Here is a 25898-nt window from a genome sequence, read left to right on the forward strand (position 1 = left end):
CATTCCTGAGATAAAGCTTAGTTGGCTGAGGTGGCTTATTATTTTTATATAGAAATGAGTATAATTTGTTAATATTTTGTTACATTTTTTGCATGTATAATTTTGGAGGGGAATTGGCCTATAATTTTCTTATCTTGTAAAGACTTTGTATGGTTTTGGTATTAGGGTTATGTTAGCATCATACATGAGATGAAAAATGTTTCTTTATATTTTTAAAAGATTTTGTGTGATTATATGACTTTTTAAAAATTTTGTTAGAATTCACTAGTAACACCTAAGGTCTGAATTTTTCCTGTGTGTGAAATATGATTATTTTTTACTTAGGAATATTTCACATCTGTTTTCATAGGTGAGATCTGCTATGTCTTTTTGTTGTTTTTGTGCTATTTTTGTCAAAATTTATTAAAGAAGCTTATACACTCACATAAAATGGATTGAGAGGCTTCTCTATTTTTATTTGTTTTGGAACAATTCATATTATACAAGTTTTTAAAGAACATTATTCCTTAAAAGTTTAAAAGGACTCACCCATTAAGCCGCCTGAGCTTAAAGTCTATTTGAAGTTATTTTAAAATCTTTTAACTACTTCATTAATTAGTCTATTCAGACCATCTTAAGTTAGTTTGATTATATTTTTTCATATAGCCATCCATTTTATTGACATTTTAAAATTGATAGAATTGCATATAATGTTATAGTACTTAAAACGTTAACAAATTTTTTTGTATTCTGAAGTAAAGTCAGAGTCCGAGGATTATATAGTATATAGGACTTGTAAAAGTTAATGTATAAATATGTAGAGGATTAACTTAAATCCATAGGGGATTTAATGGGGATAATTTAAAAATATCTTTATTCATTCAATTTTTGTATAGTTGTAGTTTTCATGATTATCTACCCTTTTGTGACAAAATTGTGTTATACTTTCCCAGAAAATTTTAAATTTAAATAATATTTTTAAGTTTATTAGGAACATTTGAAAATTGCCATATCTTATTTATCCCATCTATTTTTATGTGCTATTTTTATTTTTATTTTCTCAGTAAATGTCTAAAATATTTTCCTATCTCATTGTTTTTAATACAAAGAATTGGTTTGGGATTTCTCTTTCAATTTTGCAGATTTCATTTTTAAAGTATTGCTGTGTTTTATCAAATTTATAATTCAGTGGATAGCAAGATACATCATTAACTTACATACCACTAAGAAAGTAAATAAAACAGTAAAGCACTGCCAAATAGTGTTGATACACTGCTTCTTTCATCTCTTATGCTCTTTATGTTATATTTATTGAAAGAGCCCTTTTGATAACTTAGCATAATTTTAAAACATTTATCACTATTGTGTATACATCAAAGGGGAAAAATAAGCAGAACACGTGGAGTAAGTCATTACTCTTCACATTCAGAATCGAATTCTTCTAAATATTTCAGTCATTTGTAGATATGTTTTCCCCCAATACTGTTCTCTGTGGCACCCAAATATTGACGATTCAACTTTAACAGTCTTTGTTTAGTATTTCCTATAGGGAATGACATCTACCAATACATTCTCTCAGTTTTTGTTTATCTTAGACTGTCTTTTTAAACTCATTTTGAAGTATATTTCCTCTGGGTTTTACATTCTAGATTTTCAAAATTTTTATTCTTTTATCACTTCCAAAATACCATTTAACTGTCATCTAGCTTCCACAGCTTCTGTTGGGAAGAAAGACAACATTAATGTAGTTGTTTCCCTAAAAGTAATGAGTCTTTTTTCTCTGCTTGTTTTTTAAATGTTATGTTTATTTTGCTCTAGTGAGATTAGACTGTGATGTTCCTAGTTCTGTTTTCTTGAAGTTATCCCAGTTGGGGTTCACTGAGGTTCTTGAATCTGTGGGTTTTTCATTCTTTAGATTTGTAAAATTCATAGCCATTAATTTTTCAAATATTGCCTTAGTCTCATTGTCTGTACACTCTCTTTTGGGGACTCTTATTAAATGTGTGGACGACATTTGGACTATGTCCCGCATTTCTCTTTTGCTCATCCCTGTGGTCCTCTCTCTTCCCCACTCCTGTGCTTCAGCGTGTATATTCTATACTGACTTTGCTTCAAATTTACTAATTCCATCTGATTCTGTGGCCAGTCTACTGTTAATCTTGTGCAATGAGTTAATTTCAGATATTGTATTTTTCAGTTTTAATATGCCAATCTTATACATTGTATACTCAATTTTTCTGAGTACTCTATATTTCCGTACATCTTGTCTATGTATTACTCATTTTCATTGAAGTATTAATCTTAGCCATTTTGAAGTCCTTGTCTGTTAATTCCATTATCTGGAAAATCTCTGGCTCTATCTCAGTGGGCTTAGCTTATTTTCCTTATTCCATGAGTTTGTAGACTGAAGAAAATATCAGTTCAGGGAGACCCCTGCCCCACGTCTCCAAAATGAGCAGAAATAAGTAACCTGTGGCCTAGGGCAAAGGCAATCACAGAAACTTTAGAACAAGCCCTAAACTCTTGATTTGGCTTTCCTTTAAAAAAATTGTCCTTTAAAATCAGGAATAACACCCCCCACCACACACACACAACTATTGCAAAGGTCAATATGTGTTATTGGCTTTATACCAAATTCAAGGTTACAATGGCACTGTGCTCTCCCAGCGTTACCCAGGGGAAAAGGTTATTAAGAGGAACGAATAAAGGGAAATTGAATGGTGATGGGTTCAACTGCTGGAAAGCACTTAAAGGTTTCCTTTATTTTGCTATTTATTCATGCACAATGTCTTTAGTATTTAAATGTGTTCCTTTTTATCGTTGAATTCGTTGAGGCAGTGAACTGTATCTTCTTGGGGCTGCTTGTGCGGTGTAAATGTAGCATTGCCATCCTGGGAACCATAATTTAATCCCCACACAGGCATCATCTGGCTGTAGGTATTTTGCCTTACAACACTTACCACACAAGTATTAGGGCGATATCTTTAAATTAATTTCCAGCTTCAAGAAATATGGCTCCTCTGTGGTAGGACTTTGGTTGGGCCTGAGGAATTGGGGATAAACAAAGAATAAAAAGAGAAAACATCATTACGTGAGGCACTTCAGTGGTCCATGAATTGACATTCTTGCCCTTACAATTCAGAAGGAAATAACGTATTTACAAGCTATTCACTATTTCCAGTCTTTTTTCCTTGAAACTGTGTCAATAGACTTTAAACCCATAGGATAGTTATTATTTGTGTGTTTCAAGACTGTTAGTACAAAAAGAAAACAATAATAATGAAGGATAGTAAAGATGATCATAATGAAAAACTCATATAGCGCAGAACACTTGTGAGCTTGGTGAAAGCATTGACACTGTTGGGGAGTGGTGGCTAGATCATGCTGCTGGGATCAGTTTTACTTTGTCACGTGGCACAAGACCACAGGAACCTTATGTCATTCACTCATTCATTCATTCATTCATTCATTCATTCATTCATTCATTCCTTGTTGATATCTACTTGGTCTTTCAGGCTACTATGTTTTAAGAATCCTTAATACTTGATTTTGATCCATGACATTTTCCCAGCCTGTTCAAGTAAAGGATGGTTGTTGTTTAAGGCCTAAAATTTGATGCATTTGATTCGAGTGTTGTGGGGTATTTTCAAAACTTCTAGTTTTCTTATCATGCTGTTTCTATGCCCTTCTAAACTATGGCCTAATTTGGTTTTACCCAGATTCTTTAGCATCTATTTCTGGCAAGTAATTTGATCTTAAGTGCTTGGTATTAAAATGTACTAGTCTGCAATTAAATGGTTGTCTCAACAGAAGGTGGGTGGGATACTTTGATCTTTAGTGACTCACAGTGTCAAATTTGCCTGTGTATTACTGTATTTGTGACTAATGTCTCATGTGAGAACCAACTTGATATAGCTCAAATAGGGGGGAAAGGTCAGAAATATGATCCTAGTACAGGGAACAAATAGACTTTATGTGCTTTTTATGTAGTTGCAGAAATATTACTTTACTGACACATCAACAGAGCAGATGTCATGAGCCTATTTAGGAGGCATCTAAATAACAGCTCAAGTTCAAAGGACGTAACAATAAAAATGTTGATAAGCATTTAAAATATGTAGTGTATACTATAGTGTAAAATAAGTATGGACTCTACCACTTATAAAAATTTAATGAACCTATTTTTTCCTCTTCAAAATGTGAATACTAATGTTCTACCTACTAAGGTAGATAAAACACATAAAGAGAATAGCACAGTTCCTGGTTTATAATTGATATAGACAATTAGGTAATTATTAATTGGATAAGTTTATTTGAAGCCAAAAATCCCTGTGAGACAGTTTCATGGTAGGAATTTCAGAATATAAAAATACTATACCACTGGATTACCATTTGGCATTCAACGCTGGTAGATTACAAACCTAACTCTCATATCAGCTCTATCATTAACCAGCTGTTGAATTTTGGTGAATTTCTGACTCAGTTTCCACACTGATAAAAATCAAGTGATTTCTATATATTTTACTATGGTTCTTTTGTTGTCTATATTCTATTGGTCAATGAAAAGCAATAGTTGAAAAACCCTTTAACACTCTTGTGAACCTCTAGAAAGATAATAACCTAAATAGAATGGCTTTTAGGCAGCCTGCTGCCTAGACCTGGGTGACTAGGTGATCTTTAGAAGCTTGTTATAGATATTACAATTATATCCTGATCATATCTCCCATGATTTTGCCTAATATTACAAAACTGCAGGGTAGATTTGATATTTCAAAAGCAGATAGGTGGAATAGGTTACAGAGTTGTGGTTGACTTTTGATTTTTGGCACTCTAACATTAAGTTGATTATATATGTTTGTGTGCCAGAATTCAAAGAAAAAAGAAAAAGAACAGAAAATGTGGGGTATCTCAAACAGTGTGGTATTTAGATAGGACTATTTTATTTATATCTTTGCTACTCAAATATTTGTGGCCTGTGGACTTGCTGTATCAATATCACCTGGGAGCTTGTTAGTAATGCAGAATTTCAGGCCCCACATGGACCTGGAGAATCAGAATCTACATTTTAATAAGATCCACAGCAGATTCTTATGCACATTGAAGTTTGAGAAACACTGGGGTGTTTTTTGTTTGTTTGTTTGCTTTTAGATGCTTTAGGACTTTGATGTCCTTCATGTATTCAACATAAAATACTGACAATAGGTAAGCAATAGGGGAAAAGACTCTCCAGTAAGGATTTTCCAGAACTCACAGCATCACTCTGGTCAAACACTATAATGAGAACAGTCAAGTGAATAAACCATAAGGGAGCTTAACAGAGATCTTTTAGTTTAGCAGCATAACTGAAAAATAAAGAACCAATCAACCAACCTTCTCTCTTCTACCCACTGAAAGGGAAATAAAAGTGAATTGGGATGCTTCTAAATCTTGTGAAACAGCTTCAAAAGGGAGGAAGGAGGGGAGAGACAAAACTGTTGAAAATATAATGCTGTAATGTGCAAGGTCAAGGACTCTAACCAATTCCCAAAATCTCTCTGTATATCACTGAGAACTGCAGTGTTAGAAATATAAGGGTGTAGTGATATAAACTGTTTGGTATTAAAAACAGACTTTGATATATAAACATATGGTATGTCACTTTTATCTCTTTATGGAATAACAGTATAAAGATCTCCAGTTGGCGCTTTAGCCTAGAACTCCTAAATACTCACCACATGGTCAAGGTTGACCTGAACTAACAGCTGTGGAGCCCAGGAGCCCCCACTGCTGTCATTTTGAAAAAGATCAAGATTTTGCACCTAGTGGTCCCTACCCACCCTCAATGCTACGAGTTTGTGTGCCTCCAGAAACATGAATTACACTATGTGTAAACCCACAGGCAAGTCTGAATCCTGAGAGTTAGCTAGAAAGAGTAGCAGCAAAGACAGCATAAGGTGGAATCGTTAGAAAAACTAAAAGAAGGGTTTTTTTTTTTTAATGCTTCCAGTTCAATTCACAATTAAAGTGTCTATTAAGTCCCACCAGCTTTGCAGAGTTGTGGATATTTTTCTGTTCTTTGGTGGGGTCGGGGAGAAGAATCTATAATAAGCATGTTCCTTTGAGAAAAATACCATGGTTAAGTTTTTGAAACCATTGTTATTTTAAATTTTAGACATTGTTCAGGGGTGGAGTATATATTGGTTAGGATGTGTTCACAGCTGATGCATCTCCAAAAATTTGTTCATGAAGGCTGTCAGCTCCTGAAAATCCTTGATTGTGAAGGCATTATACAGAGAGGCTGAAATGGCTCCCACAAACCTATTCTCTTTCGAGAAGATCATATTGAGCTCAAGGGTTTTATTGAGGAATCTTTTTCTAAAGCATCCTCTCCTTTGGCATTGCCAGTGGGCAATGGAATATTCATCTTGCTTCTGTTCTTGGGCTCCACTGGACATACCTAGAATCCTGGAGAATTATCAATGATATTATAAATCATTTCAGATTTGATGGCTGCTGCAGCCCCGATGTTCTTAATCCACTCAAGGACTAAGTCCATGACTTTGATGCTGAAGCAGGGAGGTGTGTGATACAAGGAGTTGTTTCTGGCCTGCACTTTGTACTCCAGGACCAAAGGGTACTCTCTGAGGGTGAACCCCAGCAGGTCATCACAGATGATCACCACCATAACCCCTGCAGAGCCAACATTCTTCTGTGCACCATCAAAGATCACCCCAAACTTGGAAATGTCCAGTGGCTTGGATAGGAAGTTTGAGGACATGTCACAAACCAGCATAGCTCCCTTGATGACAAGGATAAAGTCAACTCCACACCTTTCATGGTCTCATTGGTCCAATAATACCCATAGGAGATGTCTGTGCTGAGGGTCCAGCTGCTTGGGTCTAGAATTTTTGTATAACTCCCAAGTTTAGGGTGGACAATATTCACAATCCAAGACTTCTTGGCTTCTTCTGAGGCTTTAGCTGACCAAGCTCCCATCACCACAGAGTCCTCACACTTTCCTGCTTTCAGTCTAGTCAGGCTTAAGGGGACAACACTGAACTGGCCAGACCCACCTCCTTGCACAAAAATCTCCTTTATAGTTGTCTAGAATGGCTAATTCCCACACAAGATTCTCTGTGTTTTTAAGAATTGTAGTGAAATCTGATGACCTGTGGCTCATTTCAAAAACACTAATCCCAATGCTTTTGTAGTCTAATAAGTCTTTTTGTGTCTCTAACAACACCAAGAAGCAGCTTGATGGGCGGGGCTAGAGATTGACCGCCTGCCTTGGGAGGTCCTCAGTGCTGGGCGGCTCTGCAGTGAGTTGGTGGGAGAGAACCGAACACGGCTGTGGGCTGTGGGCTGTGGGCTGCCTGCGTCTCTGCCATGTGTTTTTTAAAAACTTAAAATTATGTTTTATGTGAATTGTTAATACTGAGTCACAAATTGAAAATAATGAAATTTGAGGAGTATTAATAGCCATTATGACAATAATTATTCTTGTAAATGATTGTTGACTTCAAGTACCTGTTTTAATCTCAAAACCAGACCAAATGTAAATTATCCACCTTCAGACAAAATAATTCCTTTACAAGCTAATGTTAAAGGATGTTTTATATATACATACATACATATATATATATATATATATATATATTTATTTATTTATTTATTTATTTATTTTAAAGAAAATAAGTCATTTTAAATCAGCATTTGGTATATTAAAGCTACACAGGCAACTGGTGAAATAGATTTAAGAGGTAAATGTGTCATCATGATTTATATTTGTTAAGTGCAATGTAACCAGTTTAAACTTTATTTTACAAAATAGTCCTGCAGAAGTTTTGCCATCTTCCCAGTGAATTCTTCTACATTTTTCAGTTTTTCAAGTTAAACATGTACCAGGTGATAGTGGATGAGTGTAATATGTGGTCCATTTATATAGAAATAAACATTGGTAAGAAAGTATTGTTCAGAATTACTGCTTGCTCTGGGGAAAAAATCTTGATTGTAATAAGGTCCATTCAGTGCCAATATTCTTATAAAAATACACAGTATCCTAATAACTATGAGTAATAAATTCATTAACATATGTAGTAGTAATTATTGCAGCTTGTAAGTGTCAGGCATATACTAAGTGCTGAGGAGAGTGTAGTGAACAAAAGTGGCTCAGTCCTTTACCTTCCTAGTATTTCCAGCCTTTGTTGGGGGAGATATACATTAATCAGTTAATCACAGAAGTGAATTTATAATTATAAGCTGTAATAAGCATTATAAGTGCTGTGAGTAGGAAGGTTTCTTTGCGGAAGCATCATTGGAATTAAGATGGTAAAGATGAGTAAAAAATAACCAGGATGAGATTACAGGGGCTAGGGAGTGGGAAGAGAATTTTGAGTTGAGAGATCAACATAAATAGAATCCTGTGGAGAGGGAAGGAACAGCATGTTTAAGAGTCTGGAAAGGCTTAATGGTTGGGACACAAACAGTAAAAAGGTAGCCTGAAGTGGAGCTGGAGGGATGGTTAGGCAGAGGCCAAATCATGGCCTTAACATATAAGACCTTTAGGAGCTTGAAGGATGTAAGGACTTGGGTCCTGTTTAAAACCTTTTAAGGGGAAACCATTGATGAGTTTTAAAGAGGGGGACATGACATGAAGATAATTTTTTTATTTTTTATTTATTTTAAAATCACATTGACTGTGGAGTACCTAATGCATTGGCTAGGAGACTGGGAGGGTGAAAGGTTGCAAGTAGACCAGTTAGAGAACGGTGGGTAGTCAGTCCAGACAATAAAGAATTAAGGTAGTGGTGGTGGTTAAGATAAAAGGGAATGGATTCCAGCAATAGAAATGAAGGCCTTGATGAGCTTTTGGAGCTGGGATTTCTGGATTTCCAGTGTGGGGCCCATTATGGCTGGCTATGAAGAGATCTAAGTTTGGGTGGGAGGGACAGGAGTTTGGTTTCAAATATGAAGACATTCTGTGGTTCAACTTCTTTTAGGACAATAAAATTATTTGATTAGAATGACCAATCTTATTACCTAAGGTGAGAATAATATGGATTTTCTGATGCATTAACTTTGACATATCACAAAATATAGTATGTAAATTCTCTAGTGGTTCTTTTAAATTAAACTCAAGTTCCTCTGCACCAAGAATGCAAAGAAATTAACTTATGCTCTGCCCAAGATTGTGCCTCTTCTACCATTGCCTGATTGTCTTCTTTTGTGTCTCACACTGCTCTCGCCCCACTTTTTCTTGGCTGGGATATTGCTTTTTGTGTCCATGGGTTCTTTTTATTTAATATCTGCTTATCTAATATCTGAAGGAGCATTTTTTCCTTTTGTGAGTCCACCAGTTATTTATTTACTTATTTGTTTATTTTAAATTAAACATTGGTGTGACATTGGTTAATAACATTGTGTAAGTCTTAGGCGTAAAACTTACATCATCTGTATAGTGCCTTGTATGCACTCACTACCCAAAGCCTAGCTCCTTATCGCCATGTATTTGACCCCCGTTAGCCTCTTCACCCTCCTCCACCCCCTTCCCTGTGGTGGTGTCTGTGTCCATGAGTTAGTTTTATTTGTTCATTTGCTACTTTTTTGCTACATATGAGTAAAATAATATGGTTCCTCTCCTTTTCCATCTGACTGACTTTACTTAGCACAGTGCTCTCAAGATCCATCCATGTTGTCACAAGTGACAGTATTTCATCTTTTTATGACTGAGTAATAGTAAATTCTCATGATTTTGGAAGCCACTAATCTATAAATCTTTAATTTCTTTCTTTAAGAACAAACATTTGGTAAGCATATAGAGCAAAAAAGATGTTTTATTTACAAATGTAGAAGACAAAATGTTTTTTCACATGTTTGTCACAAGCAGCACACCTGTTATTTATAAATTATCATATTTAATTAGAAACGTGTTTATCGCACATGATTTTTACCTATTTAATAAAGGGCCTAAAAAATCCTTGAGTTCACAACCTAGCTTCAAGAGTAGCTATCTGCAATTATCCTGGTTCCATGAACTTCCATATTTAAATAGTTATGTGATGTAGATTCACACAAAATTGACTGACATCTCCCTACAATCGGGTATAAGAAAGTCAAGTTTGGGGTTTAAAAATATATATATTTAGATGAGTGTGAACTAGTTACCCATGTAAATCATTTGGGCTCATTCCTTTAGTGTTTGCTGGTGTGGTTTTCCAATGCAATGCTTGTGCTTCTCTGTATATTTCGTTAACCTGTAAAATTCTTGCTGCATAATGTTAGATCTGTATTTCATGCCCCATGGTTTCTAGCTAGTTCATTTAGCTCTGTTTCCTTAAGCTTGATGGAAGGAGAAGTTAATATCGTCAGCTTTCTAACAGCAGACATCGGAAAGGATCTCGGCTGGCTCTAATGTTCCTGGCTCTCTAAGCCAGACTGCAAGAAATATTACAGGCAACAGATAGTTTCATTTTCAATTCAGACACCTATTATTTGATGTTTACAGGCCATTCCTAATTCTGAGTCCAAAATTTATGGTTTGTTCTGACGATTATCATCAAAACAATCTCCTGCAACTCAGCTGTGCTTCATCGGGAGCTCTGTGCGGCTTTATCAGGCTTCCCTGACGCCTGGAACTGATATATAGCACCACGTCCAAATCACCCCAGCTCGGCAAGCCTTGGTTTATGACTCCCTCGGTGTCTGTCTCACCTACTGGGTAGGCCAGTTTGCACAGTCTCAGTGAGAAGGAGAATTGACCCTTGGGAAAGATAGCGGCAGTCATTAAATAAGAACATTTGAGACGCTGAACCCATCTGAACCACACTAGATGGTATCGTTCATTAAGTTAAATTTACTGAGTTTTGTTCAGTGCTTAATAATAATGAAGCAAATGTGTTACCTAGTCTCCCTTGCAAACTTAAGATGAGAAGTGGAGTATAAATCTCCTAAAGAGGTGGCAAAATAGTGGTGGGAACTGCTTCAGATTCAGAGGCACATTTCAAATGGTTATTTTATAGTTTCCCTTTTGAATATGCAGTATTTAGTTTTGCCTGTCAGGTACCTGGGTGTTTTCTAGGTTCTGTTCAGTAGCATTAATTAGACCTTACTGAAGGACCTTAGAGATCCCTGTATTGATTGTCTGTAGAGGAATCACTCACCAAATCTGCACTTTTTTCTTCTTCTTTTTTTTTCTTTTTTTTATGTTTCTGGGAAGCATTACTGCCCCCAGCCCCATTTAGTCTGTGTGATTTGGCAGAGCTTTATTTTGTTTGAGAACGGACAAAGGTCAGGGCAGATGTCCATGCCCTCGGTGTCAGAAAGGAGCAGGTGGGGAGCGTTTGCCCATCTCTTGCCTGGTCTTGAAGGGGTGGGGTGCAGCCAGCCGCAGGTCCCTTACCGATGGGCGCCTTCCTGACTTGCTTTGCTTTGGGAACCACAGGCACCATCCACTGCACTTGTTATGAAGTGCGTGGCCCCTGCTAGTCCCCAGGACTTGGTGCCATTCACTGAATGTTCCTAATTGGAATCTGATTTTGTGTGATTTTCAGTAACAATTTTAGATACTTGTTCATTTAAAAAAAATTTTTATTTATTTTAATCCTCACTCAAGGGCATGCTTAGAGAAAGAGGGAGAGAAACATCAATGTGGGAGAGAAATGAGAGAAGCCTCACTTGGTTGCCTTACACATGGCCCCGGGGGCTGACCTGCAGCCCGGGCGTGAGCCCCCCTGGGAGTTTGCGGTGCCCAGCGTGGTGCTCGGCCACCCACACCACTCTGGCGGGCAGCTTTTAAGGGGACCGAGTGCCTCATGTCCAAATCTGCACTTTTGAAAGGTTGTGGTAGCACATGCATCTATTACACCTGCCATAGGCCAGATGGTAATTCATTTTAAATCTTGCCCATTGGGCTGAGAATGAGAATATCTTTTGCCGCCAGTGCCTACCTACTTTCATGCTTTTGTTGTGGCCTGTCACTCGCCCCTCCTCACTTCCAGGGAAACTAGAACTAACAGAACCAGACAAGGGGGCTAGACTTGGTCATAAACGGCTTCCTATTTCTTCCTCCCTAAATTGAGGACTCCTCAGCGCTTGCCTGAGACTTTACCTCCTGCCATGAAGCAGATCACAGCAGAGAGTGAAATAGAGGAAAACCCACAAGTGACAGGGCTGTGAATGTGCCCCCCCCATCTTTTGTCTAACTCCCTCACCAGGTAAGTTGCTGCTTCTTGAGGGATTGACAAACTGGAAATATTCCTCCTGTAGTGTTCCCTTCTAGGAAGAGAAATAAAAAATGTTCTTCCTGTAGGGAAATGTAACCAGAAGGCAATAAGAACTCCTAATAGTAACTGTTGGTACATGGAGATCAGATCTGGAAGGGACCCCAAGAGGTCTGTTGTTCCTGTACCACATCTAACAGAAGAGCAAACTGAGCCCCATAGAGATGATGTGATTTGCCCAAGTTCACATATTCAGTAAGTAGAAAAGTTAGGACTTAAACCCTCTCCTCTGAATCACTAAGTATAATTTTTTTTTCCCCTCCACATCAGTATTCTGAATTAAAAAGGAAACTTAGAAAGATATATTTGAAATTAGTCTTTGAACTATCACTTTGAATAGAGAAGAGCTTTCTCTGAAGTTGCACTGTGAATTTTAAGTGTGCGTCATTCTGTTGGCAGGGTGCTAAGTGAGTCTGGGACAACACTCCACAGCTGGTTACTGCCTTAGGTTTTCTCCCTTTTGATGCCCTTCTTGCCCCTTGACTGACTCGAACACTGTCCTCAGGCCTGCTCTCTGGGAATGGTCAATATTCTACATATCTCCCCACAAATCTCCTTCTTCCTGCTATCCTTTCCCAGTAACAAATATCCAACATGTGGATGCTTCCAAGGCAGCCTTTGGAATTTAAAATCGAAATTCATAGGATGTTCAAACAGAAGGCAAAATAAAACAATTGCATTTTTATCTCTTCCTATCCCTTTAATTTTATACAGTGGGGCAAATTCTTTCCCTAATCCTGGATGAAAAGTCAAGCAATCTCAACACTTTCCCTGTTACCTTAGGTCTTTTGTGTTACTTCCTCTCTTCTAATCACCTATTAGAATATAATTGTCAAAACTTCTATCTTGATTTAAATTGAACCCTAATTTCCCACAGTTTAGGCCTACTGCAGGAAGGTGATCAATAGTTGGGAAAGGGATGGTATTGGCTTTTTATTTCTTTTTCTCCCTCCTTCTGGCGTGAAGCAAGGGGAAGAAGAGGTAAGGGGAACAGGAGAATTGTTGGGTCTCTGAGTAGTGAGAGCTGTTTCCCTAGACCTGCTGTATTGGGTAGTGTCCCAGCAGGAGAAAACATGGTGCACCAAGCTGGTAATTTGAGAAGACTATATTAAAGGGCTTTTTTTACATGGTGTGGACAAGGTTCAGGGGAACCAACAAGGGTAGACCAAGACTCTGGGCTGGCAACTGCCCAGAGCCAACCGAGGCCCAGTCCCAAAAGAGCAAGCGAGGGCTGGTTCCTGAACGTGGAAGGGCAGGTGTATGAAGACGGCTGCCTGTCAGGAGCTGAGGTGTTCAGGAGAGGAGCATAGTAAACTTACAGCAACTCCTCAGAGCAGCAACTAAAAAATTAATACCCGGCCTTACTCTCCTCTCACCCTCCCGTGCCTCCCAGTGGCCAAGCCCACCTGAAAGCAGGGAACAAGAGAACATCTTTATAACATTTGGGCTGTGGTGGCAGAGACTGCGGTGAAAACAGTGGAATCTGGAGGGGCCAACGGAGAAACCAATGCAGATGCCTTCATGGGGTCTCTGTTTCACTTGCAATTCACTTAACATGTGTGAGTGTTTCTTCTCCAGCCAGCCGCTTATTCTCAAAGTCCAGCAGTTTCTATAACTCCTCTCGGCTTAGCTTTATTTACTGATCTAGGCAATGATCTTGAAAAAACCTCGAGATGACCCAAGACCAGCTATCTTCTGCAGGAGGCTCATATCTGGACCACAGAAAATGTTCAGACGTTGGAACTCAGTCACCTCTCCTGTCAGTTCATCAGCGAACTAGCCCGCCACCTCCCGCCACGTAGATTTCTCGGGGGCAGTTTGCACTTGCCTTGAGTCGCAGCTGCCAGCCCTCGGATCGTGCTTTCTAGATGGTCCTATCGAGCCTCCCTTGCCAGACATGTGGGCGAGAGTGCAGGAGGCGGGTGGGACCTCAGGCGAGCTCTGACCATTTCTCTTCGAAAAACCTCCGCGGCCGCCACACATTTCAACCTTTATACTTTCATTGTAGATGAGAGGTTTGAGTCATGTAACTGGCTTTTAATTATTTCTTTTGAAACTCATTATCTTGGTCTGGCTCATCAGTGTGAAATGCCTTATGTGCATCTTGGTGAGTTAGCTAAAACTAAACATTTTCAAGGAAACAAATAGAAATGGAAAATTTTATATGTTGGGTAGGGTTTAGGAGTGGGGGGGAGTTTGGAGAAGGAGAGAATATTTTCAAGCAGGAGTCATTAGTGACTCAAATTATACCAATTACATCATATAATTATTCTGACTACACACGGTTAGAATCAATCTGAGGGTTGTTTTTCTTTTCTGTTAAAGATGTATGTACAAATCAAGTTTTATACCAAATACTACTTTTTAAAAAATATATATTTTTATTGATTTCAGAGAGAGGAAAGGAGAGGGAGAGAGAGAGATAGAAACATCAATGATGAGAGAGTCATTGATTGGCTGCCTCCTGCACGCCCCCTGCTGGGGATCGAGCCCGCAACCCGGGCATGTGCCCTGACCGGGAATCGAACCCAGATCGCCTGGATCCTAGGTCGACGCTTAACCACTGAGCCATGCCCGGCCGGGCCCAAATACTACTTTTAATAGGTTAAGTGGACTTGCCATAAAGGAGGGTATACTCAAAAAGGGAATAGACTTATTCTCTTTATTTGTAAAGAAATTTCAGTTTTATAGGACATTATTACCTGCTGATTTATTTTAAAAGAAAAAATTCAGAATCCAAGTTTCTTTCAAGTGGAACCTATTTAATATTTCTCCATTCTGCAGAATATGAAACCCTTTGAATTATGAACCTTGAAAGTGCTAATTGAAGACTGCAGTGATAGAATTTGCTTTAATCAGGAAATAATAAGTCCATTGTATCCTTATATTATAAAGTTAAAAATAAACATGTTTTCAAGGCACAGATTGCAGTTGATGGTGAAAGTAAAAACAATAATCAGAATGGTGGAAACCTGTGAGGTCTAGATTTCACACGTACAGACCATGAAAAAATTTTGTTAGTCTGTAAACTCTATAAAGCTTGACAAACTCTATAAAGCTCACTGTCGGCGAAGTTTGCATACTGAGCATAATTAAACTAGAAAACCTGGCTTTGGAAACAAAAAGAATGGGAATTAGATTTAAGAAATTGGAGGAATGGCAGAAGATAAAATTTTAATGAGACGAGTGTTGTTCTAATAGTTTACCTCCCAAAGAAAGCATTGTAGAGACAGAAAAATTGCTAGAGGACAGCAGTTCTATTTGAAAAATGGAAAATAATTCATTTCATCAATGTGTATAGTGCCATATCATTGCTTATTAGACTCTGAAGTGGTTTTAAATATTTAAAAAAAAGAGTCTTTGCCAAAAGAACTCAAGGTATGATTGACAACATAAAGCATTGCATTCTTACACTTTCTTACAGATGCTCTTATATCAGCATCGCAGATGTTTTCTTCATGGTAGGCACTCTCCTGAAGCTGGCAGCTGGGTCGTGCCTTACAAAGTCACACCAATTTCTAGAATGAGCCACAGCTCCTTCTGAAATATGCTAAGAACCTCTAACAATGACTCAATAAAGGGATTTTGGAAGTTGAAATGTCAATAAAGACATAATGCACAATATACTCATTAATTGAAATCAGAGGATTTGTAAACTTTGGCCTGGGTATCTGAATGTTGTCTACATTGACTATCCTAAAGATTACACTGTGTTCAATGGCTTAGAGTCCAATATAACAAGGTCTCTACAATCTTTCTATTGACCATAAGCAAATCCTTCTCAAACTGATCAATATCATGTTTCATGTTTATTTATTCATATATCAGTCAGTCATTTTAAAAATATTCATTCAAATCAATAACTGCTGAGCATACATTATGGGCAAGCACTGCTATGAATATAGCAGTGAATAATAGTTTATGCTCTCTACCCTCTATCATCTTACAATTATTATTATTGCTAATAAATGTAATTTATTAAATGACAGTTACTGCCCTACATGCTTTTTGTACATTATTGCACATAATTTTCACAACTACCTCTAAAGCAGGTATTATCATCCTCATTCTACAGGCGAGGAAACTAATGCTTAACTTACATAACTGGCATGTGGTCATCTTGTTAGTAAGTGTTAGCCCTAAGACATGAAGATTATCCAATTCTCCTATGACACCGACTTTTAATAGCAGTTTAACACAAATGTTATTTTAAATGCAATGCAATTGACATAAAACATCCTGAACAAGCCGAGCAAAGAAGTCCAGTTTCAAAAGCACAGAAATTATTGAATGCCAATGCCACAAATGACTGATTTAATAAGTTTTGATTGGGATATTGGTCAGAATTCTTATTTCACTGTTTTAAACCTCAATCCCTGAAGCAATGTACTTATTCAAAAACAACAATAACAAAACACACATATACAAACTCATGAGACTGACAGGTTTTCTATAACTCTGCTGTGTTAAATAAAAATATTGTTACCATTAAATAAAACCATCATTTTCTAAAACAAATTTAAAAAGCATGAAAAATGAAAAGTCTCTCAGATTAAAGACAGCTCTTATGGTCAAATAACTTGATTATATCTATTTCTGTATTTTCACCATATGAGTCCTGAGACACAATATCTTGGGGTCCTTATTTACACTTATTTGAGTGTAAGTAAAGGCTAGAATTTGGAACATATTCCCTTCATTTAATAGTAACCATAGCATAGGAGCTGGCTAGATCTGAAACCCATTAGAGCAGGGGTCAGAAGTGTAGCTTAATGCTGAATCACTGAATTAATCACTCCATCAATTAAATTAATAAGCTCCTTTTTTATTTTTCTTTATTAAGAACTATGTTGGTTCCAGAGTTTGCTGGGCTTGAGTGGAGGACAAGAAACTGTCAGGAAGAGAGGAGAAAATGGTAGGCACAGAACGAGGCAAATTACCACAAAACATCATAGGTTAAAGTAAAAATCGTGAAAGAGCCAGTGATTTTAGGAAATAAAGTACCAGCTTACTCCTGACTCTTCCATTCTCTTTCAAGGTTACTTGTTGGTCACTGGGGTGAATCTTTACATTTACATTTGTACATATATATGGCTGATTTTATCTTTACAAGAGAAGCTCATGGTTTATATCCATCTCTGAGATTCAAAGTAAGTAACATCACCAGTGAAATAGCTTGAATTTTATTGCTGTGCAAACCCACAAATATTTCTTTCATTTTTGGTGCGTATGAGTTGAAATCCTGTGGTCTTGAATAAGCATCTCTGGTCCAAGATACATGCACCAGGCTCTAGTGTGGTGGTCTCGGTTCTTGACTAGACACTTACTAGACGGTGTCAACAGGGAATTCCAGCACCAAATGCTTTTAGAGCTAGGAAGGAATCAAGATCATCTAGTACAATGGTCTCTTTTTACAGATGCAGAGACTGAGGACAGGACCAGTGATGCAACTTAGTTAAGGTCACCCAGGGAGCTTTTTTTAGAAGCCCCATTTTCTGATCCATGGGTTACATTTCTTACCAAGTTTATGTTGTACTTTCTTTCAGGGAGTCACTATAACAGTCTGAATAAAAACACTGATTGAATAGGACATATGACAGCTAACAGGATGAATGTTAATTACTTGAACACTAATATGAACACTAATTTTATTATTAAAAGTGTGGTTAACCATTCTTCCATTTATGTTTGTTATCCACAGCCATTAACTGAGTGCCAAACACTGTAGTAGATACTACGACTGCAAAGTTAATATTTGACAGTTTATAAGATGAGGCAGAGTGTAAACAAAAGATGACAAAAAATTTCACAGGTATTATAGTTGAAGTACGTAAGAGAAATTAGTGGAAACACAGATGAGCGGGGTTTTAATTTTAAAATTTTATTTTTTATCTTTTATTTTGGTGTCATGATACAGAGAATGAGGCGCTTGAACTGAGTCTTGAGTTAATGAATTGAGAATTTTCCTGTTGCCCGGCCGGGCGTGGCTCAGCGGTTGAGCGTCGACCTGGGATCCAGGCGATCGGGGTTCGATTCCCGGTCAGGGCACATGCCTGGGTTGTGGGCTCGATCAATGACTCTCATCATTGATGTTTCTATCTCTCTCTCCCTCTCCCTTCCTCTCTCTGAAATCAATAAAGATATATTAAAAAAAAAAAAAAAAGAATTTTCCTGTTGAATGGCAGAGCTGAGGGAATCCAGGATGAAGGTTTAGCGTGCGGAGAAGCATAGGGAAATCAGTCGGCAGGTGGAGTTCAGGAAATGCAAGTGTTAGTAACAATGGGGACACTAGTGATAAATACAATAACAACCACTAACATTTCTTGTGCCCTTCTACTTGCCGAAACATGTACATTCTTCATCTCTTTAGTCCTTAAATAATCCTGTAATAGTATAATGGTTATATTATCTCTATTTTATAGGTACGAAAAGTAAGACTTTGAGAGATTAAGTAATTTGTCCAAGGACACACAGCTGTTAAGTGTAGATTCAAACACAATTCTAACTGAATCTAAAGACACTTATGCTATTTTGCTCATTATTTTTAAGAAATACAGTTATATAACTTATATAAACTATTAATTTAGGTTTAAGTTATAGCTCATTCAAGCATGGTGGATAAAGCCTGAGACTGGACACAACTCAACTTGATCCTACCTCTTACTGCGTTTCCTCCTTGGATATTAATTTAAACTTACTGAACTTCAGTGTCTTCATATACATATGTGTAAAGAGTTATTGTGAATGGCATTGGAAACAATACATGTAAAGTACTTTGCTGTGGTAGATATTTCACAATCTTTGTTTTTCTCTCACTGACCCCCAAACCCACCCTACCTGGGGCAACATCTTACTTTCCTAAACAATATATAAGTTAAAGACACTTACAATCTTCAACCTATTTCCCTTGATTGGGAAGTCATTCTATTCCTATAAAATTATTTTTAAAAACCTCATTTCAAGTCTGAGGGTTAATTTTTTGTTTATTTTAGTTTTATTTCCATAGCACAGACCCTGTCAGGATGTTTTCCTCACATGCCATTTCATACAGTGACATTCTAGAAGAAGAGATTTCCTTTTTTTATGCTTGTCTATTTGTATGTCTTTCATGCCTGAAAAATGTTCACTAGAATCTATGCCCCTGCTCTGTGTTAGGCATAAAATATTTTTAAAGCTATTTCTGCAGAAAAGAGCTAACTTAAGGGCATCATATTTCATCTTGACCATGAAATACAGAATTCCCATTTAAAAGGAGATGTATAATTTTAAAAGGTTAAATAAAATGGCACACATTTAAAATGCAAAAACAAACAAAATACCAAAACAACAACAAAACCATTTTTTCTTGTTGTTTAAATTTCATACAGGGCTCCTTTCTGCACTGATAACATTTTCATTTGATTATGAATTAGATACACTTTCATTTGCTTTCAAACTCATCTCTTAGTATTTGAAGCTTCATGGTTTTTTGAGGTCAGCATCAGGCCCTTCCTAGTTTAAATGTCTTTTTTATTTGTACCATTTCTGATTTATATTATGAGTATGTTTCCGACACATTTCAATGGCTACTTATACAAGAAATTGTACAATAAAAGTAACATATTATTCTATAATTCTTTATATTAGAGAGCATGGCCCTTTCACAGAATTTTAAAGTTAGGAAGAACAAATTGGGGCAAATCTTCATTTTATGGGTGAGGAAGCTACCTCTCAGGAGTGCCAAGGGATTTGCCAAAGACTACCTTTATCCACTCTTTTTTTTTCTGTTATTCAACGAATAACTTTTGAGCTCCTATTATGTGCAAAGCCTGGTGCTAGATGCCATGGGGGAAAAACTATCTGTGAGAAGTTTCCCTGAAGGATCGTGGAGCAGTGAGAGAAATGCATTAGGAGAAGCAGTTAACCACAGGACAGCTCAGGAGGCGAGCCCTCCACAGGCCCTTCAGCGGCCTTGAAGTGACCACCTCAGCTCAAAGCACCGTTACCTTCTCGCCCATCTGCACTGCTGGGAGCCTGCGCCCAGCTCAGCTCGCTCTCCTTGCTTCTCCCCCAGAGCCTGCCCGTTCCCATCCTGTCCCTCTGACTCAGACAGAGCCTGTAGGACTGTTACTGCAGTAATCCAACCCTTTCGCCTGCCTCTGTTCTTAACCTCCTCAGATACATTGTCCAGATCATAGCCAGGTCATTGTATTGGAAATCATGATTTGTCCGTGTTACTCACCTGCTTAACTTCTATGACTCCTAATTACCTATACGCTCAACCTCATTTTTTAATGTAGCAAAAACCTCCAAAATCTGTCCCCCCTCACACATTCTGTACTAGTTACTAAATACTCCATAAGGACTTTTGCCTTTGCTAAGGCTATCCCTGTACCTCCCGAGTGGGCTCTCTTTCAGCCTCTCTTGGCAGGCTCCTCCATATGCTTCAATACTCAAATGATACCTTCATCCCTAATGGGAGTGCTGCTCCCACTGACACGTATGTTACCCTGGATACCTCTCCTAAATACTGTGTTTATGTCTGTTTCTGCCACTAGATGTCTGCTCCTCAGAGGCAGGCAGAAGATCCAATGGTCCTTAGTATGCTGCCTGTCATATAGTAGAGAATGAAGACTTCTTGACTAGATTGAACAGTTTTATGAACTAATTATTATAAAAGAAATATAAAAAAGTATAGGAAAGTATGGAAGAGAATAGTTAATTCCAACTGAGAAGTTCAAAAAAGACTCCATGTAAAATGTATTGAGTTGAATCTTAAAAAAAGTGCATAATGCAAAAAAGTAGAAGACAAGAAATGCAAAATGAAGTTTTTCCATTAGCACCATTCCTGAGTTGTTACTGTACTGCACAGAAAATAAAGGACCCATTATTTATATTATCTCATTAGTTATTGATGAGTAAATATGAGAGTGGGTCATGTGGGACCTTGAAGACCATGACCAAGAGTTTGTTCTTAATTCCATGGACAATGGGAATAGAGTGGACGGTTTTAGAACAAAGAAGCGTCAGAATAGACCTTAAGTTTACCAGAGAGTAAACACCTTGAGGGTTGGGGTTTTGTGTTTTTTCTTGCTATTTTATTCTCAAATAAAGGGTGACTTGTGTAAATAAAGATAGAGACTTATTATACAGTTAAAAACAAAAGGTATATTTTAAAACAGTGCTGTCCAAAACATCTTTCTGAGATGAGGGAAATGTTCTATATGTTCGCTGTACAATACAGTAGTCACTAGACACATGTGGCTATTGCTTACTTTAAATTAAGGAACTGAGGAATTAAATTTTTATTGTACCTAATTTTAATTAGTTAAAATTTAAATAGCCCCATGTAACTTAGTGGGTCCATTTTGGACAACATAGTGTAGAAAGTTCTCCCTAACAGACTCCCAACAGTAAACAGATGGAGCACTCAAATTAGGATAATTCAAGGAGAGCTTATTTAGAAAGATACTTTTTCTAAATGTGTGGGCAGCCTTAAGGGCACCACACAAGAGAGTGCAATGAACTGTGACAGTGACATGGGAGCAATGGTGAGGCAGAATTGATAGAAAGACCATAGTTAAGATTATAAGCCTGGATCACACTGGGGCATGATTTATAATATGCAATAATAACTTTAATGACATTTCATTGAATGAAGTTTATACTCAAAACTGTTCTTTTCAATAAAAATCTTTCCTGGCAGTTTATTTACTGATGGAGAATGTGATTGCTTTCCCCATGTAGTGCTGATCCATGCCATGTTTTCTCAGTGCCTTTCCCTCTGGCTTTCCGAGTTAGTGGTACCTTTTCCATTAGCAGGGCAGTGCCGACTTACTGATGGCTCCTGTCAAGGCTTCCTTTCAGGAGCATCCCCTCTGCTGAGCACCTGGGATGAAGGGAGGCTCTGACTGTTATCTGTGTTGTGTTTCAATATCCTGCCCTTTCCATCCCTTACTGCACACGCAATTTACCTTCAGTCCTAGCTCATTGCTTGATGATTTGTTAAGGCTTTGAAAACAGAAGGAACGAGGGCTTTTAAGCAGGATGGGGCTATTTCTCCTTGCTTTATTTATTTTTATGCCATGCAAAAGGAATATAGAGGCATAAAATGGTTTGACGGAAGCCAAATAAATCTGTATAAATAGAGCACGAACCCGATAAAAAGCTGGAGGTGAGAAAGAAGAAAGAGGGGAGGAGGAGAGAGGGGGGCCGGAGGAAGGAGAACCTCTGTACTTCCTATAATGATGGGGACTGTTTACGATTGCCTAGACAACAAAGTGACTTTGACCCAATGAAACATTTTTAACTAAGGGTAAGCCCTGGGTGGAAATTAGGAAATCATCTTCACAGTCCACATTGACCCTCTCCATGCTGTCCCCTCCTGGTACTCTTTATTAAAGTTTTGTATGCCACCGCTGCTCGCTCTGAGCAGGCTGACGTTCTGTGGTGATGCTGATGAATCATATTGCAGAAGCTGGTGGGTTTTTATGGCCCAAACAATAGGAGTTGCTCAGATGATTCCTGACACCCTGTGCGCGTGTGTGTGTGTGTGTGGGGGGGGGCGTTCTCTGTGTACCTCTCCTCCTTTTTGACTCTCTCTGATTTGGTGAAGCAGAAAGAGATACAGTCGAGAACTAACACTGCATGGAACTGAGAATAAGAGCTGGTTCTTTAGGTAAAATTTTAAAATGCCTTGTATACCATTGTGAATCTGGATATGCCGTTGCCTTCATAGCCCTGCATTACCTTTCCACAGTTTTCGCTGCTGGCATGGAGGATGCCGCGTTGCGGCTGGGACGTGGCCACACTTTTATCTGAGTAATCGCCACTGTTGCTCTTATTGCTTCGACATCCAATTTCACTTCTCTCTCCCTCTCAGTCTTGTTTCTTCTTCCTTCACTGGACACAGCCTCCATCATGCACACATTTCACACTCTCTTCCTTTGTTTATTATTTTAAATTGATCTGCATTGTTGAAAGTGTTACAGATATTCCATTTTCCATTGTGTCCATGGGTTATGCATATAGACATGTAAGTTCTTTAATCTCTTCCTGTTACCCCCCCCCCCCCCCCAACCCCTTCCCTCTGAGATTCGTCAGTCTGTTCCAGGCTTCCATGTCTCTGGATCGCTTTTGTTCATCCGTTTATTTTGTTTATTAGACTCCACATATAAGTGAGATCATGTGGTACTTGCCTTTCTCTGACTGGCTTATTTCACTTAGCATAATACTCTCCAGGTCCCTCCATGCTGTCACAAAGGGTAAGAGATCCTTCTTTTTTATACCTGGATAGTATTCCATTGTGTAAATGTACCACAGCTTAAAATTTTTTTAAATTAATATATATTGATTTCAGAGAGAGGAAGGGAGAGGAAGAGAGAGATAGAAACAATGATGAGAGAGAGTCATTGATTGGCTGCCTCCTGTATGCCCCTGACTGGGGATCGAGCCTACAACCCGGGCATGTGCCCTGACTGGGAATTGAACTGTGATCTTCTGGATCATAGGTTGACACTCAACCACTGAGCCATGCTGGTTGGACATGTACCATAGCTTTTTTATCCATTCATCTACTGATGGGCACTTGGGCTGTTTCCAGATCTTAGCTATTGTAAATTGCCCTGCTATGAATGTAGGAGTGCATATATTCTTTCTGATTGGTGTTTCAGGTTTCTTAGGATATGTTCCTAGAAGTGGGGTAACTGGGTCAAAAGGCAGCTCCATTTTTAATTTTTTGAGGGGCCTCCGTACTGTTTTCCATAGTGGCTGCACCAGTCTGCACTCCCACCAGCAGTGCACCAGGGTTCCCCTTTTTCCACACCCTCGCCAGCACTTTTGGTTTGTTGACTTGTTGATGGAGCCATTCTGACAGGTGTGAGGTGAGGTATCTCATTGTCATTTCAGTTTGCATCTCTCTGATGATTAGCGACGTTGAACATTTTTTCATATGTCTCTTGGCCATTTGTATGTCCTCTTTGGAGAAGGTCCTTCACCCATTTTTTAAATTGGATTGTTTGTCTTCCTTTTGTTAAGTTGTATGAGTTCCTTATATATTTTGGAAATTAACCCCATATCAGATGTATCATTGGCAAATATATTCTCCCAGACAGTGGGCTCCCTCAAAAATAAAATGTAGTAAAGGACTTTGTAGTTCTTTACAGTGTCTCCCCCTAGGAGGCATCCGGAAATGTGTGGGATCAATGTTTGGCTATCGCAGTGCCTGGGGGTTGCTATTAGAATTTGGTAGACAAGGGTGCATGGGTGTCAGACAATGTGCAGTGTATAGAATGTGGTCTCAGATTCTGGCGATTTTCCCTGTATTATATATCAGTAACACTATTGCTGAGAAAATCTAGGTGTAACTAATTTTAGGTGGGTACCAGGAACCTTAGCCAATAGGGAATTTTAATAGTGCCTTGATGGGTAGATGCTAAAATTTCCTCCAGAATCTAGAATGACGCCTTCCTGGCATGTAGTAGGCCCCTAATAAAGCTATGTTGCATTTTGAATCATGTTCATTTACAAACTAGTCAACACCATTCAATAAGTCCTATGCAAGTTACTCTCAGATATAGAAAAAATAATTTAAACACACTTGCTAACATCAAGAGTCTAACAGTTCCATAGGGGTGATGATTATGCACAGAAATAAGACAAGTGCATTGATAAATTTTTAAAATGCTATAGGAGCACGGAGAGGTGAGAGTTTGCTTTTGAGCAGAATGTTGGGAAGTCTTTTAGGAAACCATTGAAGAATAGGTAGAATTTTAATAGGGGGTTATTTGGGGAGACACTTGCTGAAGTCAAAGGTACATTGTATGTAAGAACTTGGAAAAAGAAATAGGAAAGTATAGGAATATTGTTACCATAAAGGACAGAACTTAAGATGCGGTGGAAGATAAGACTAAAAAGACAGGTTAGGATAGAGTATAGATGGCCTTGAACTTCTTGTCAAGGAGTCTTTCCACTTGAAGGTATGGATTTATGTATGGGTTTCTTCATTGGAGGTAGGGTATAGCATCCTGCCTAATGGTCTAAACTTTGCCTCAAAGTCCTTCTTTCTGAAGTCCATGTTATAAACTCCCTCAGTTATCAGCTGCTTAAACTTGCCTTCCTGATTTTCAAGGTCTCCTCTCAAAAGCCCTTTCAGTTTATTAATTTAAATAGTAGCAATTTTCTGGAGGTGAATCACATAATGATTTTTCTCAATCTCTTTTATACATGATATCGCTGAAAAAAGTATGATTAGATTCAATTTCGATTGTCTCCCACAAAAGTAATATGTAGAAAATACCAACCAAGGTGACTCTCTATGTGCTTAATAGCCTAAAGATTTAGGTTAAGGCTGTAACAGAGAGGATCGTTCTGCTTAAAGCATGAGTAGGTATGGCACAAATTATCTTAAAGAGCCAAAAACAACGTCCAGTTCTTAAGAACTTGAAACAATTTGTTCTTGGAATATTGTCAGCTAAAATTGTGGTCAAGTTTTGCAAGTTGTATGAATTTGCACTGCATATTTTACTTAGTGTTTAGCAAAACTCCAATATGGTTCTGCATAACTTACACAATGCACCATAGAAAATGACTTCAGAAACTCCCACAGAAGTTGACAATTTGGGCATCTAATGCTTTTAAGCTAATTATATGCTTAACAGTTAAAAAGTCAACTTGTTAAGAATG

General features: G+C 38.0%; 1 protein-coding gene and 1 pseudogene across 3 annotated transcripts in view; one reads left to right on the plus strand and one right to left on the minus strand.

Annotated features, from left to right (window-relative positions):
• The window catches only part of CTNNA3 (catenin alpha 3), a 1199527-nt gene that overhangs the window by 612779 nt on the left and 560850 nt on the right, over positions 1-25898 (plus strand). The gene's annotated exons all lie outside the window — the stretch shown is intronic.
• Positions 6171-23134, minus strand: LOC308567222 (phosphoserine aminotransferase pseudogene; annotated as a pseudogene). The gene is made up of 3 exons: positions 22965-23134; positions 6416-7211; positions 6171-6276 (listed from the first exon to the last, which is right to left on the minus strand). The product of its transcript is annotated as a phosphoserine aminotransferase pseudogene (transcript).

The sequence above is a fragment of the Miniopterus schreibersii genome, assembly GCF_964146895.1.
Source record: "Miniopterus schreibersii genome assembly, chromosome: 14".
NCBI classification, from domain to species: Eukaryota; Metazoa; Chordata; class Mammalia; order Chiroptera; family Miniopteridae; genus Miniopterus; species Miniopterus schreibersii.